At 47.3% G+C, this 17,107-nt stretch overlaps 1 non-coding gene across 1 annotated transcript; it reads left to right on the forward strand.

Annotated features, from left to right (window-relative positions):
* The first annotated feature begins 16,791 nt into the window (after positions 1-16,791).
* Positions 16,792-16,863, forward strand: trnat-ugu (transfer RNA threonine (anticodon UGU)). The gene has a single exon. It is a non-coding gene; the product is annotated as a tRNA-Thr (tRNA).
* The last annotated feature ends 244 nt before the right edge of the window (positions 16,864-17,107 follow it).

Raw genomic sequence — 17,107 nt, forward strand, 5'->3', positions numbered from 1 at the left:
GGAACAGCAGTGAGACCAGTGTTAATGTGCAGCTATGAGAGGGGATTTCTATACAGTCAGAGCAGAGAACAGCAGTGAGACCAGTGTTAATGTGCAGCTATGAGAGGGGATTTCTGTACAGTCAGAGCAGGGAACAGCAGTGAGACCAGTGTTAGTGTACAGATATGAGAGGGGATTTCTGTACAGTCAGGGCAGGGAACAGCAGTCAGACCAGCGTTAATGTGCAGCTATGAGAGGGGATTTCTGTACAGTCAGAGCAGGGAACAGCAGTGAGACCAGTGTTAATGTGCAGCTGTGAGAGGGGATTTCTGTACAGTCAGAGCAGGGAACAGCAGTGAGACCAGTGTTAATGTGCAGCTGTGAGAGGGGATTTCTGTACAGTCAGAGCAGGGAACAGCAGTGAGACCAGCGTTAATGTGCAGCTATGAGAGGGGATTTCTGTACAGTCAGAGCAGGGAACAGCAGTGAGACCAGCGTTAATGTGCAGCTATGAGAGGGGATTTCTGTACAGTCAGAGCAGGGAACAGCAGTGAGACCAGTGTTAATGTGCAGCTATGAGAGGGGATTTCTGTACAGTCAGAGCAGGGAACAGCAGTGAGACCAGTGTTAATGTGCAGCTATGAGAGGGGATTTCTGTACTGTCAGAGCAGGGAACAGCAGTGAGACCAGTGTTAATGTTCAGCTATGAGAGGGAATTTCTGTCCAGTCAGAGCAGGGAACAGCGGTGAGACCAGTGTTAATGTGCAGCTATGAGAGGGGATTTTTGTACAGTCAGAGCAGGGAACAGCAGTGAGACCAGCGTGAATGTGCAGCTATGAGAGGGGATTTCTGTACCGTCAGGGCAGGGAACAGCAGTGACACCAGTGTTAATGTGCAGCTATGAGAGGGGACTTTTGTACAGTCAGAGCAGGTAACAGCAGTGAGACCAGCATTAATGTGCAGCTATGAGAGGGGACTTCTGTACAGTCAGAGCAGGGAACAGCAGTGAGACCAGTGTTAATGTGCAGCTATGAGAGGGGATTTCTGTACTGTCAGAGCAGGGAACAGCAGTGAGACCAGTGTTAATGTGCAGCTATGAGAGGGGATTTCTGTACAGTCAGAGCAGGGAACAGCAGTGAGACCAGTGTTAATGTGCAGCTATGAGAGGGGATTTCTGCACAGTCAGGGCAGGGAACAGCAGTGAGACCAGTGCTAATGTGTAGCTATGAGAGGGGATTTCTGTACCGTCAGGGCAGGGAACAGCAGTGAGACCAGTGTTAATGTGCAGCTATGAGAGGGGATTTCTGTACAGTCAGAGCAGGGAACAGCAGTGAGACCAGCGTTAATGTGCAGCTATGAGAGGGGATTTCTGTGCCGTCAGGGCAGGGAACAGCAGTGAGACCAGTGTTAATGTGCAGCTATGAGAGGGGACTTTTGTACAGTCAGGGCAGGGAACAGCAGTGAGACCAGTGTTAATGTGCAGCTATGAGAGGGGATTTGTGTACCGTCAGGGCAGGGAACAGCAGTGAGACCAGTGTTAATGTGCAGCTATGAGAGGGGATTTATGTACCGTCAGGGCAGGGAACAGCAGTGAGACCAGTGTTAATGTGCAGCTATGAGAGGGGACTTTTGTACAGTCAGGGCAGGGAACAGCATTGAGTCCAGTGTTAATGTGCAGCTATGGGAGGGGATTGTTGTACAGTCAGGGCAGGGAACAGCAGTGAGACCAGTGTTAATATGCAGCTATGAGAGGGGACTTTTGTACTGTCAGAGCAGGGAACAGCAGTGAGACCAGTGTTAATGTGCAGCTATGAGAGGGGACTTTTGTACAGTCAGAGCAGGGAACAGCAGTGAGACCAGTGTTAATGTGCAGCTATGAGAGGGGACTTTTGTACAGTCAGAGCAGGGAACAGCAGTGAGACCAGTGTTAATGTGCAGCTATGAGAGGGTATTTCTGTACAGTCAGGGAATGGAACAGCAGTGAGACCAGTGTTAATGTGCAGCTATGAGAGGGGACTTTTGTACCGTCAGGGCAGGGAACAGCAGTGAGACCAGTGTTAATGTGCAGCTATGAGAGGGGATTTATGTACCGTCAGGGCAGGGAACAGCAGTGCGACCAGTGTTAATGTGCAGCTATGAGAGGGGATTTCTGTACAGTCAGAGCAGGGAACAGCAGTGAGACCAGTGTTAATGTGCAGCTATGAGAGGGGATTTATGTACCGTCAGGGCAGGGAACAGCAGTGAGACCAGTGTTAATCTGCAGCTATGAGAGGGGACTTTTGTACAGTCAGGGCAGGGAACAGCAGTGAGACCAGTGTTAATGTGCAGCTATGGGAGGGGATTTTTGTACACTCAGGGCAGGGAACAGCAGTGAGACCAGTGTTAATGTGCAGCTATGAGAGGGGACTTTTGTACAGTCAGAGCAGGGAACAGCAGTGAGACCAGTGTTAATGTGCAGCTATGAGAGGGGACTTTTGTACAGTCAGTGAATGGAACAGCAGTGAGACCAGTGTTAATGTGCAGCTATGAGAGGGGACTTTTGTACAGTCAGGGCAGGGAACAGCAGTGAGACCAGTGTTAATGTGCAGCTATGGGAGGGGATTTTTGTACAGCCAGGGCAGGGAACAGCAGTGAGACCAGTGTTAATGTGCAGCTATGAGAGGGGACTTTTGTACAGTCAGAGCAGGGAACAGCAGTGAGACCAGTGTTAATGTGCAGCTATGAGAGGGGACTTTTGTACAGTCAGAGAATGGAACAGCAGTGAGACCAGTGTTAATGTGCAGCTATGAGAGGGGACTTTTGTACAGTCAGAGCATGGAACAGCAGTGAGACCAGTGTTAATGTGCAGCTATGAGAGGGGACTTTTGTACAGTCAGAGCAGGGAACAGCAGTGAGACCAGTGTTAATGTGCAGCTATGAGAGGGGACTTTTGTACAGTCAGAGCAGGGAACAGCAGTGAGACCAGTGTTAATGTGCAGCTATGAGAGGGGACTTTTGTACAGTCAGAGCAGGGAACAGCAGTGAGACCAGTGTTAATGTGCAGCTATGAAAGGGTATTTCTGTACAGTCAGGGAATGGAACAGCAGTGAGACCAGTGTTAATGTGCAGCTATGAGAGGGGACTTTTGTACAGTCAGAGCAGGGAACAGCAGTGAGACCAGTGTTAATGTGCAGCTATGAGAGGGGACTTTTGTACAGTCAGGGCAGGGAACAGCAGTGAGACCAGTGTTAATGTGCAGCTATGAGAGGGGATTTCTATACAGTCAGGGCAGGGAACAGCAGTGAGACCAGTGTTAATGTGCAGCTATGAGAGGGGATTTCTGTACAGTCAGGGAATGAAACAGCAGTGAGACCAGTGTTAATGTGCAGCTATGAGAGGGGATTTCTGCACCATCAGGGCAGGGAAAAGCAGTGAGACCAGTGTTAACGTGCAGCTTTGAGAGGGGATTTCTGTACAGTCAGGGCGGGGAACAGCATTGAGGGAGAGAAGCTGTCGGTATCTGGGTAGGGTCTGAGTTTATCGAATAATATCAAGAAAGAGCAATTATATTGGGACTATTCTCATTGGCAGAAGTGTCAAGAACCAGAGGGCACAGATTTAAGCTGAAAGGCCAAAGAACCAGAGGCAACATGAGGAAAAACTTTTTTATGCAGCGACTGGTTAGGATCTGGACTGCACTGCCTGACAGTGTGGTGGAGGCAGATTCAATCATGACTTTTGAAAGAGAATTTAATAATTATCTGAAGAAAAGAAAATGCAGGGTTACAGGCAAAGGCGGGGGAGTGTGACTAGCTGGCTTGTTCTTGCAGAGAGCTGGCATGGACACAAAGGGCTGAATGGCCTCCTTCTGTGCTGTAACCTGTCTATGATTCTATGACTCTAAGCCTCGAGATTACCAGTGCCTGTGAGTGCCTCAAATGTCTACAGGTCGTGAACCAGCCCACAAACCAAGGAATGAAGCAGTAAATAAAGTTCAGAAATCCTAAGGTATCAGGATGTGGGAGGGACTATTGCTCTCAGTTTAAAGTACTGATTTCATTAATTGAATATCCTTAGTGTCCCAGCTGAGTGTAATCCTGAGCAATAATTGCCAGCAGGTTTTTGAAGTGACAATTAAATGAGGCCCTGTTGGTGGATGTTAAAGTGTGTCTACTTCAACGCCAGGAGCATCCGGAATAAGGTGGGTGAGCTTGCAGCATGGGTTGGTTCCTGGGATCCTGATGTTGTGGCCATTTCGGAGACATGGGTAGAGCAGGGGCAGGAATGGATGTTGCAGGTTCCGGGATTTAGATGTTTCAGAAAGAACAGAGAAGAGGGTAAAAGAGGGGGGCGTGTAGCATTGTTAATCAAGGAAAGTATTACAGCGGCAGAAAGGACGTTTGAGGACTCGTCTACTGAGGTCGTATGGGCCGAGGTTAGAAACAGGAGAGGAGAGGTCACCCTGTTGGGAGTTTTCTATAGACCTCCGAATAGTTCCAGAGATGTAGAGGAAAGGATAGCGAAGATGATTCTCGACAGGAGCGAGAGTAACAGGGTAGTGGTTATGGGGGACTTTAACTTTCCAAATATTGACTGGAAATACTATAGTTCGAGTACTTTAGATGGGTCTGTTTTTGTCCAGTGTGTGCAGGAGGGTTTTCTGACACAGTATGTGGACAGGCCAACCAGGGGCGATGCCACATTGGATTTGGTACTGGGTAATGAACCCGGCCAGGTGTTCGATTTAGATGTAGGTGAGCACTTTGGCGATAGTGATCACAATTCGGTTAGGTTTACCTTAGCGATGGGCAGGGACAGGTATATACCGCAGGGCAAGAATTATAGCTGGGGGAAAGGAAATTATGACGCGATTAGGCAAGATTTAGGATGTGTAGGATGGGGAAGGAAACTGCAGGGGATGGGCACAAACGAAATGTGGAGCTTATTCAAGGAGCAGCTAATGCGTGTCCTTGATAAGTATGTACCTGTCAGGCAGGGAGGAAGTTGTCGAGCGAGGGAGCCGTGGTTTACTCAAGAAGTTGAAGCGCTTGTCAAGAGGAAGAGGGCGGCTTATGTTAGGATGAGACGTGAAGGCTCAGTTAGGGCGCTTGAGAGTTACAAGCTAGCCAGGAAGGATCTAAAGGGAGGGCTAAGAAGAGCAAGGAGAGGACACGAGAAGTCATTGGCGGATAGGATCAAAGAAAACCCTAAGGCTTTCTATAGGTATATCAGGAATAAACGAATGATAAGAGTTAGAACAGGGCCAATCAAGGATAGTAGTGGGAAGTTGTGTGCGGAATCAGAGGAGATAGGGGAAGCGTTAAATGAATATTTTTCGTCAGTATTTACAGTAGAAAAAGAAAATGTTGCCGAGGAGATTACTGAGATACAGCCTACTAGACTAGATGGGATTGAGATTCACAAGGAGGAGGTGTTAGCAATTTTGGAAAGAGTGAAAATAGATAAGTCCCCCGGGCCAGATGGGATTTATCCTAGGATTCTCTGGGAAGCCAGGGAGGAGATTGCAGAGCCGTTGTTGTTGATCTTTAAGTCGTCATTGTCGACAGGAGTAGTGCCGGAGGACTGGAGGATAGCAAATGTTGTCCCCTTGTTCAAGAAGGGGAGTAGAGACAGCCCTGGTAATTATAGACCTGTGAGCCTTATTTCGGTTGTGGGTAAAATGTTGGAAAAGGTTATAAGAGACAGGATTTATAATCATCTTGAAAAGAATAAGTTCATTTGCGATAGTCAGCACGGTTTTGTGAAAGGTAGGTCGTGCCTCACAAACCTTATTGAGTTTTTCGAGAAGGTGACCAAACAGTTGGATGAGGGTAAAGCCGTGGATGTGGTGTATATGGATTTCAGTAAGGCGTTTGATAAGGTTCCCCACGGTAGGCTATTGCAGAAAATACGGAAGTATGGGGTTGAAGGTGATTTAGAGCTTTGGATCAGAAATTGGCTAGCTGAAAGAAGACAGAGGGTGGTGGTTGATGGCAAATGTTCATCCTGGAGTTTAGTTACTAGTGGTGTACCGCAAGGTTCTGTTTTGGGGCCACTGCTGTTTGTCATTTTTATAAACGACCTGGATGAGGGTGTAGAAGGGTGGGTTAGTAAATTTGCGGATGACACGAAGGTCGGTGGAGTTGTGGATAGTGTCGAAGGGTGTTGTAGGGTACAGAGGGACATAGATAGGCTGCAGAGCTGGGCTGAGAGATGGCAAATGGAGTTTACTGCGGAGAAGTGTGAGGTGATTCACTTTGGAAGGAGTAACAGCAATGCAGAGTACTGGGCTAATGGGAAGATTATTGGAAGTGTAGATGAGCAGAGAGATCTTGGTATTCTTTTTGGGCCTCCTTATCTCGAGAGACAATGGATACGCGCCTGGAGGTGGTCAGTGGTTTGTGAAGCAGCGCCTGGAGTGGCTATAAAGGCCAATTCTGGAGTGACAGGCTCTTCCACAGGTGCTGCAGAGAAATTTGTTTGTTGGGGCTGTTGCACAGTTGGCTCTCCCCTTGCGCCTCTGTCTTTTTTTCTGCCAACTACTAAGTCTCTTCGACTCGCCGCAATTTAGCCCTGTCTTTATGGCTGCCCGCCAGCTCTGGCGAATGCTGGCAACTGACTCCCACGACTTGTGATCAATGTCACACGATTTCATGTCGCGTTTGCAGACGTCTTTATAACGGAGACATGGACGGCCGGTAGCTCTGATACCAGTGGCGAGCTCGCTGTACAATGTGTCTTTGGGGATCCTGCCATCTTCCATGCGGCTCACATGGCCAAGCCATCTCAAGCGCCGCTGACTCAGTAGTGTGTATAAGCTGGGGATGTTGGCCGCTTCAAGGACTTCTGTGTTGGAGATATAGTCCTGCCACCTGATGCCAAGTATTCTCCGAAGGCAGCGAAGATGGAATGAATTGAGACGTCGCTCTTGGCTGGCATACGTTGTCCAGGCCTCGCTGCCGTAGAGCAAGGTACTGAGGACACAGGCCTGATACACTCGGACTTTTGTGTTCCGTGTCAGTGCGCCATTTTCGCACACTCTCTTGGCCAGTCTGAACATAGCAGTGGAAGCCTTACCCATGCGCTTGTTGATTTCTGCATCTAGAGACAGGTTACTGGTGATAGTTGAGCCTAGGTAGGTGAACTCTTGAACAACTTCCAGAGCGTGGTCGCCAATATTGATGGATGGAGCATTTCTGACATCCTGCCCCATGATGTTCGTTTTCTTGAGGCTGATGGTTAGGCCAAATTCATTGCAGGCAGACGCAAACCTGTCGATGAGACTCTGCAGGCATTCTTCAGTGTGAGATGTTAAAGCAGCATCGTCAGCAAAGAGGAGTTCTCTGATGAGGACTTTCCGTACTTTGGACTTCGCTCTTAGACGGGCAAGGTTGAACAACCTGCCCCCTGATCTTGTGTGGAGGAAAATTCCTTCTTCAGAGGATTTGAACGCATGTGAAAGCAGCAGGGAGAAGAAAATCCCAAAAAGTGTGGGTGCGAGAACACAGCCCTGTTTCACACCACTCAGGATAGGAAAGGGCTCTGATGAGGAGCCACCATGTTGAATTGTGCCTTTCATATTGTCATGGAATGAGGTGATGATACTTAGTAGCTTTGGTGGACATCCGATCTTTTCTAGTAGTCTGAAGAGACCACGTCTGCTGACGAGGTCAAAGGCTTTGGTGAGATCAATGAAAGCAATGTAGAGGGGCATCTGTTGTTCACGGCATTTCTCCTGTATCTGACGAAGGGAGAACAGCATGTCAATAGTCGATCTCTCTGCACGAAAGCCACACTGTGCCTCAGGGTAGACGCGCTCGGCCAGCTTCTGGAGCCTGTTCAGAGCGACTCGAGCAAAGACTTTCCCCACTATGCTGAGCAGGGAGATTCCACGGTAGTTGTTGCAGTCACCGCGGTCACCTTTGTTTTTATAGAGGGTGATGATGTTGGCATCGCGCATGTCCTGGGGTACTGCTCCCTCGTCCCAGCACAGGCATAGCAGTTCATGTAGTGCTGAGAGTATAGCAGGCTTGGCACTCTTGATTATTTCAGGGGTAATGCTGTCCTTCCCAGGGGCTTTTCCGCTGGCTAGGGAATCAATGGCATCACTGAGTTCCGATTTGGTTGGCTGTATGTCCAGCTCATCCATGACTGGTAGAGGCTGGGCTGCATTGAGGGCAGTCTCAGTGACAGCATTCTCCCTGGAGTACAGTTCTAGGTAGTGCTCAACCCAGCGGTCCATCTGTTTGCGTTGGTCAGTGATTATGTCCCCCGATTTAGATTTGAGGGCGGTGATCTTCTTGATGGTTGGCCCAAGAGCTCTCTTCATGCCATCATACATTCCTCTGATGTTTCCGGTGTCTGAGGCCAGCTGAATATGACTGCATAGGTGTTGCCAGTAGTCGTTTGCGCAACGCCTAGCTGTTCTTTGTGCAGTACTTCTGGCTGCTTTAAGTGCTGCGGATGTTAAATCGCTGGGGGCTTTCTTGTAGTTCAAAAGTGCAATGCGCTTAGCGGCTATGACAGGTTCCAGCTCTTCATTATGAGATTGAAACCAGTCTGCATTTCTCTTCGCACTTTTGCCGTAGGTGGTCAAAGCTGACTCATAGATGGCGTCTCTGATGTGGGCCCACTTGGTCTCAGCATCCCCTGTGGGAGTGTTTTGAAGGGCTGTTACAAGTGAATTTAGAAATTTTTGTAACAGCTGTGGGTGAGAAATTCTGCTCGTGTTGATGCGCGGGTGGCCCTTCTGCTTGGAATGATGCAACTTCTTTGGTCTGAGTCTAACCTTGCTGCACACCAGGGAGTGGTCGGTGTCGCAGTCCGCACTGTGGAAGCTGCGTGTGATTTGAACACTGTTTAAGGCGGCTCGCCTTGTGACAATGAGGTCTAGCTGGTGCCAACGACGCGATCTTGGGTGCCTCCATGAAACCTGGTGACAGGGTTTAGTGTGAAAGAACGAGTTGGTGATGCAGAGGTTATGATAGGTACACAACTCAAGCAGTCTCTGCCCGTTCTCATTCATCCTTCCAACGCCATAGCGCCCAAGGCAGGAGGGCCATGAGTCATGGTCGGCCCCAACCCTGGCATTAAAGTCCCCCAGCAGGAATAGGTGTTCGGTGTTGGGGATGCTGCTAATGATGTTATGGAGTTGTTCATAGAACTGGTCTTTAGCTTCAGGTGCGGAACAGAGTGTTGGAGCATAGATGCTGAGTAGGTGTACTGGACCAGAGGTGGTGAGCAGTCGGATGGACAGTATGCGTTCCGAGCCATTTGAGGGAGGCTCTATCATGCTGAGCAAGGAGTTTCTGATGGCGAAGCCCACTCCATGCTGTCTTGGTTCTTCAGGATCCCTGCCCTGCCAGAAGAAGGTGTAGTCTTGCTCTGCTAGAGAGCCACTCGCGGGACACGAAGGTCGGTGGAGTTGTGGATAGTGTCGAAGGGTGTTGTAGGGTACAGAGGGACATAGATAGGCTGCAGAGCTGGGCTGAGAGATGGCAAATGGAGTTTAATGCGGAGAAGTGTGAGGTGATTCGCTTTGGAAGGAGTAACAGCAATGCAGAGTACTGGGCTAATGGGAAGATTATTGGTAGTGTAGATGAGCAGAGAGATCTTGGTATCCAGGTACATAAATCCCGGAAAGTTGCTACCCAGGTTAATAGGGCTGTTAAGAAGGCATATGGTGTGTTAGCCTTTATTTGTAGGGGGATCGAGTTTCAGAGCCACGGGGTCATGATGCAGCTGTACAAAACTCTGGTGAGGCCGCACCTGGAGTATTGCATGCAGTTCTGGTCACCGCATTATAGGAAGGATGTCGAAGCTTTGGAAAGGGTGCAGAGGAGATTTACTAGGATGTTGCCTGGTATGGAAGGAAGGTCTTACGAGGAAAGGCTGAGGGACTTGGGGTTGTTTTCGTTAGAGAGAAGGAGGAGGAGAGGTGACTTAATAGAGACATACAAGATAATCAGAGGGTTAGATAGGGTGGATAGTGCGCGTCTTTTTCCTCGGATGAGGATGGCAAACACGAGGGGACATAGCTTTAAGTTGAGGGGTGAAAGATATAGGATAGATGTCAGAGGTAGTTTCTTTACGCAGAGAGTAGTAGGGGCGTGGAACGCCCTGCCTGCAACAGTAGTAGACTCGCCAACTTTAAGGGCATTTAAGTGGTCATTGGATAGACATATGGATGTAAATGGAATAGTGTAGGTCAGATGATCGGCGCAACATCGAGGGCCGAAGGGCCTGTACTGCGCTGTAATATTCTAATTCTAATTCTAAATTCCCCAGCGCTATTGAAAGAATCACAGGGAATTCTCGCACTGTCCTGACCAACATTCCTGACTCAGTAACATCACCTGAAACAGCTGAACACAAAGAACTAACTGAAGGGTCAAAGTGTCAGGGAGAAAAACCAAACCCGTGTCAACTTCACACAGGAACCCATCGACCATCAGAAAACACACTTCATGAGCTGCAATGTCTGATCATTGAGTCACAGGTATCTCCTCCTGCCTGGCTTCGTTCCGTGTGGGAATAGGAATTAGAATGTTTCAGCAACACATGAAGGTATCCCCGGAGCAGTTGAAACAGCATTCCCCGTGTTTCAATAAGAAATTCTGATCCGAAATGAAGAAAAAACAGAAAATGCTGGTAATACTCAGCAGATCTGTCCATCACAGGACTGATACAAGCTCAATTCTCAATCCAAACAGTGAGAGATCCAAACACTGAGACAGAATATGAACAGAGAGAGAGAGACAAAACAGGTTAACTGTGCAATGAGAGTAAAAGCAGGAAATGCTGGAAATACTCAGCAGGTTTTGGCAGCATCTGTGTAGAGAGAGAAGCAGAGTTAACATTTCAAGTCAGTTACCCTTCATCACAGCTGACAATATTATAAATGAAAAGGTTTTAAGCAAGTAAAGCTGGGGGTGGGGCAAGAGATAACAAAAGAGGTGTTGATTGGACAAGGTCACAGAGAATAACTGACCAGAAGGGCATGGAACAAAGGCGAACAGTGCTGAACAGTGCTCAATGGTGTGCTGAAAGACAAAGCGTTACGACAGAGAAGGTGTGAATTGACTGTAATGCACAAAGCACTCCGAGCACAAACATTAAACATTTTTTTAAAAACAGAAACAATGGGTAGACACAGTGGAAACAAACTAACCAAACTAAAAAAAAAACTGAAATAAAATAACCAAATAAAAAAGAAAAAAGAAAAAAAACGAAACATAAAAAAGTGTGTTGGGGGGGTGTGGGGGGTGGGGTCCGTCATGCTCTGAAATGATTGAATTTAATGTTCAGTCCGGCAGGTTGTAGTGTGCCGAATCACTGACCTGAAACGTTAACTCTGCCTCTCTCTCCACAGATGCTGCCAGACCTGCTGAGTACTTCCAGCATTTTTTGTTTTTGTTTCAGATTTCCAGCATCTGCAGTATTTTGCTTTTCTGTTATGAGAGTACTTCTACTGTTTTTGTAAACCTGTTTTAAATATGTAAAGTTGAATTATGGACACTGATTCATGTGGAATCTTGAGGAGATTCCTCCAGTCCTCTGGCATCATTCCCATATTCAAGGAGGATTGAAAGATTGTGGTTCGAGCCTCCGCTATTTCCAACCTTACCTCCCTCAGCAACCCAGGATGCAGCCCATTCAAACTGGGTGACTTTTCTACTGTGAGAGCTGCCAACCTTGTAATTGTCTCCGCTTTATCTATTTTCATTCCGTCCAATTATCTCACTTCCTCCTCCTTTACTGTGACATTGGCAGCATCCGCTCATTTTGTGATGACAGATGAAATGTACTTAATTAGTACCTCAGCCACACCCTCTGCCTCCACAGGATCTCCTAATTGACCCACCCTTTCATTGTCTGTCCATATGTTTGTTAAAAGACTTCAGTGTTCCCAGTTATGTGACCCGCTAATCTTTTCTCATACATTCTCTTGCTGATCTCTTTTCCTTTTTCAGCTCTCCTCTGTACTTTCTGTATTCTGCTTGTTTCTCTACTGCATATGAATCCTCACATGATTTCGATATGAATGATTTTTGAACTATTTTGTTGAAGGATTGAGTTTTGTAAATTTCTCCCTAGCTCCCCTCATGGTCAGGCAGAAAGTTTAACTGCTGTGTTTTCAAACAGGAACAGCTTTATTTGAAATGCTATTGGGACAGGATTCCGGGTTTTAATCCAGTCACAAATCTGGTTCTGATGTCTTGTGGCTCCAGCTGTCACATGACCTGTCAGAGGATGACCTCATAATTGACCCAGTCATGGAGCTGTGGGTTGATGTTTAAATTGCTTCAAAATAATTTTCCAAAAGGACAATTAAAATGAATCGATATGTAAAAGGTAGATTTTGTGAATTTGTGCTCCCAGTGGAAATTCCTGCAGTCTGCTGGTTTTCAGATCCCCAATTCCCCACAGGAAGCTCTGTGCTCGGAGTCTGCATTCATTCTAACAACATTACACAGAATCATTTCATGGGAGACCCCAGTGTGAATTGTAGACAGGTAGGTCAGTTTCAACTTTCAAAGTAACACAGAAGCAAAATACTGCAGATACTGGAAATCTGAAATAAAAACAGAAAATGCTGGAAATACTCAGCAGGTCTGGCAGCATCTGTGGAGAGAGAAACAGAGTTAACGTTTCTGGTCTGTGACCTTTCATCAGAACTCGGCTGAAATTGTTTGTTGAACAGACACGATGGGCCAAGTGGCCTCTTTCTGTGCCTTAAACTTTCTCTGACTCTGTGATTCCATGAGATTGTGGAATCAATTTCAGGGTCGATGACATTGCACTCTGTAAGGATAGGAAGATGGAGATTATTAAGTACAGTGCAAGAATATAGATGCTTTTACATTATTTTAATCAAAATTGATTTAAATTTCGTGCTCACGAATCCTTTCTTTTGATCACAATGACACTGATAACAATGGAAAAAGCAAGACTTGCATTTCACAACCACAGGACGTTGCAAAGCCTTTTGCAGCCAATGAAGGACTTTCCAAGTGCAGTCACTGTAGTCATGTAGGAAACATGGTGGCCAATGTGCGCACAGCAAGCTCCCAGAAACAACAATGTGATAAAAACGAGATAATCTGTTTTTAAGTGATGTTGATTCAGGGTTAAACAATGACCAGCACCCCGGAAATAATTCCCCTTCTATTCTCTGAAATAGTGCCATGGTACCTTTAACATCCACCTGAGAGGGCTGAGGGATCTTCAGTTTTCTGTCTCACCTGAAAAACAGCATTTCTGATAGTGCAGCACTGCCTTAGTACTGTACTGGAGTGTCAGCCATTTTTAAAGGGCTGTTAGTCCTACTGGAAAATACTTAAAGGAAGATTAAATGAAATGAAATAAATACATTGCTTTTGCCTCTCTCCCATCCCCCCAATAACAGTTAAGTTAATTATTTGCCCTTCCCTCCCAAAACCAACCTTTACAATCTGACCTTCCGCCCAAAACTGCACAAACTGTAAACTATAACCCTTCCCACCATCCCCGACACCCATGACATTAATTTGACTCCGTCCCCCCACCCCCACACTGAGAAACTTACCTTCTCCCCCCTCCCCACCAGTGTTGCACCTCATTTGCCCGGATGGGGCTCCGAAGGCACGGCAGTGCCAGCCACTGGGCTGAAGATCGCAGCGGGATATCAGGAAATGATGGGATAATAATTAATGCAGGTTTGTGGTCCCGTTGCCGAGCGGTGGGGGTCCCCCACAAGGCCTCGCTGTCGCCGGCAATATCGAGCCAGGCCCTGCCAGCGTTGAGGTTCGTCGCGGGCCTCATCCGGGCCATCTTCAGGCGGCCCCCACCCCACCCCCACCACAGATCTCGACGTCGAGGGCTCTATAGAATCCAGCCCATTGTTTCTCTCAATCTCAACTCCTCAAGGATTTGCCTGTTAATTGTAGAAAAATTAAAGCTCGATCACCTTTTGAAAAAAGGGGGTTCAAATCCATTTCCAAACAAATGATAGTTCTCATTGTATCTGGAACATGTTTTCTTACATACAAACATACCAATTAGGAGCAGGAGTAGACCACTCGGCCCCTCGAGCCTGCTCCACCATTCAATAAGATCATGGCTGATCTGATTGTAACCTCAACTCCACATTCCCACCTGCCCCCGATAACCTTTCACCCCCTTGTTTATCAAGAATCTATCTACCTCTATCTTAAAATATTTCAGAATTTCTGTCGTCCAGCAACTCTCACTTTATTTCCTGGATTTCACCTAAAAAATGTATTTTCACACTTTGGATATCCTGTACTTCATTAATGTTTTTGCTCTCTGGTGATTTCCCTTTAATTGTATTCAGTGCTGGTATTTTACTGAGACACACTGACTGAAAGTGTCCCAACTTTCTGCAGGAAAAACACTCAGCTTCTTTGGCGAGGCAGTTTTCCCACTTGTGTCTCTCTCGGCCACACCTACTGCAATTGGTTGCAGCTACCACGAGATGCTCTTCCCGTCTTTCTTGTCTTTTACCACTAATTTTTCCTTTTGTTTTCTGAACAAATTCAATTGAGTCTGCTACTCTCGAGATGAGACTCTCCCTGTCCCCTCGGACAATGGATTGGTTAAACTTTCTAACCTCTGCTTGTCTGCTCAATTGAAACTCTTTCGTTCATGTGAGATCAGCCCTGGATGGTAGATGATCTGAAAGGGTGTTGTCCAATACCCCGAACACAATCCTGTCTCCATTCAGCTCTTCTCCTATGTTGCCGTATTCACAAACTTCCGTGAGTTTGTACAAGTCATTGATAAATGAATGAATACTCTCCCCTTTCTGTTTTGTACGCTTATTAAATTCAAAGTGATTCCTGACAATGCAGCGGCCAGCCGACGTCATCAGAGCGCTGCAAGCTCGCACATGCACAAACAGTCTCCTGCGCTCTGAGATGCTGCGCATGCTCAGCCAACGTCTTCCAGGACTAACTGGCGCATGCGCAGGAAAACGCTCTACCCCCTCTCAGCCACTCACTCATGGCCGCTCGCTGCCCGCTCCTCGCTACCCCGCTCCCCCGCCCTCCGGCCGCTTGCTACCCCCCCCACCACCGCACTGCCCTCTCTCCGTCCACTCACGCCCCGCTTCCCCCCCACGTCCCTCCAGACACTAGCTCGAAGCCATGCTGCTTCCCTCCTCTCGGCCTCTCGCTCCAACATTCGATCATTCTTCACCGCACCACCCGATAAAGCAAGGCGAGCCTCGAGGGGTGATGGGACAATGTTGGAGCGAGTGGCTGAGAGGAGGGAAGCGGCAGAGCCCATGGCCTGGAGTGTGATCAGCCAGAGAGCAGGATGGGGGTGGTGGTGGGTGAAGCGGGGAGTGAGCCGTCAGAGAGTGGGATGGGGGGAAGCGGGGAATGATCGTCCGGAGAATGGGATGGCACTGTTTAGAGGGGATTTGAGGAAAAAATGTTTCACCTCGAGGGTGGTTGGAATCTGGAACACATTGCCTGAAGGAGTGGTGGAGGCAGGAACCCTCACAACATTTAAGAAGTATCTAGATGAGCACTCAAAACGCCACAGAATACAAGGCTACGGCCACGTGCTGGAAAATGGAATTAGAATAGATAGGTACTTGATGGCCGGCACGGACATGATGGCCGAAGGGCCTGTTTCTGTGCTGTATAACTCTTTGACTCTATGAAACCTCACTGAATTACAGAGGGTGTGCAGCACTGTCAGAGGTGCTGTCCTTCTAATGAGACTTCAAATAGCGCAACGTTCTCCGAGTATCAACCAAAACATGTCCATTGTGTAGGTATGTGCCATATTTGCTTATGAAACGACAGTCACTGCTCCTAAAGTAATTCACTTTAGGTGAATTAAGATGACTTGGTACTATATAACTGGCGAATGCGCAAGAGGTAGCGGGGGACTGTTGGGGTGGGACGGAGGCGGTGATGGCAACCTTTGAGGGGATTTTTGGGTCGAAGTTGTTTTCTGTGAGAAATTGAGTAGCTCCATCTTTAATCCTGGCAGCTGCCTGAATGTCACAGACAGTGACGTTTCAGTGGAAGAGGCTGCATTTGCGCATGTGCTAGTACAGCGTCACCTGGTGGTTGCGTTGTCAGCAAATGCAGCGTTTTAACTTTGGCTCCACGATGACATTTTTTTCCTCAATTAAAATAGGTCTTGAGTGCCTTAATAACTTCTTCACATGTAGCCTTCTGTTCTTCATGAGGATGTTGCCTGCACACTCCGTCCATTGCAGACAATAGCGTACTGACCTGCTCCATGTCTGGCTTCTGCACGAGACCCGATGCAGTACGATACCTTGCAAACCTCTGGAACCATCTCGGCCACTCCACGGCTTGGTTCAGTCCAGTGACCTTTTCAAAGGTGCAGGCAAAGATTTCTCCATCTTCACTTTGGTTTACTGTGGCCCCCATATAATATTCTGATATCTGTCAAGGCTTAGTACAGAATTTATAAGAATCTGACGGTTAAAATAACCTGAGTTTACTCTACACACCTTGCATTGAAGGTTTCATCGACAACTCTCAATGAGGTGCCGTACAGATTATATTACATCACTTCCTGTGATGATGCACATAGTCTATTTATATAATCTGACCAGTAACAACCCAATGTCCACTCTTATATTATTGTACAGATGTGAGAAAAGCTGAGGATGGGAATGGAACGTCTGAATGAAGATTTCATGATGCTGATGATGTAAATGAGGCTGATCTGTTCCCCATTCCACAATCCCTCTTTATTTCTGTGCATGTTTCTCGATGCTGTTTCAACAAAATTGAAAAAGAATCACAAATCCTCCTCTGGAGCCTCAGGAGTCCATTAAGCAAAGGCATGGTGGCCAAGTGGTAAGGCGTCAGTCTTGTAAACTGCAGATCACGGGTTCAATCCCCGTCTGTGCCTTTTGATTAGTTTCTCACTTTAAATGTGATGTTTCCACAAAAGATGTCAGTTGCATTTGTTTCGGCCATCTGGAAATCAGTGTGATGTTGCACTTTATCCAGGACACTTGGAAGAACATGAGGAGTAGCCACATGATTCCTCGAGCCTTCTCCATCTGTCCCTTCAATTCCTGTTTCCCAATCCATTGATGTTTCACAATGTACTGAACTGTCCCAATCCATTGATATAACTCAGCCCATAGAAT

The sequence above is a fragment of the Heterodontus francisci genome, unplaced genomic scaffold (assembly GCF_036365525.1).
Source record: "Heterodontus francisci isolate sHetFra1 unplaced genomic scaffold, sHetFra1.hap1 HAP1_SCAFFOLD_59, whole genome shotgun sequence".
NCBI lineage: Eukaryota > Metazoa > Chordata > Chondrichthyes > Heterodontiformes > Heterodontidae > Heterodontus > Heterodontus francisci.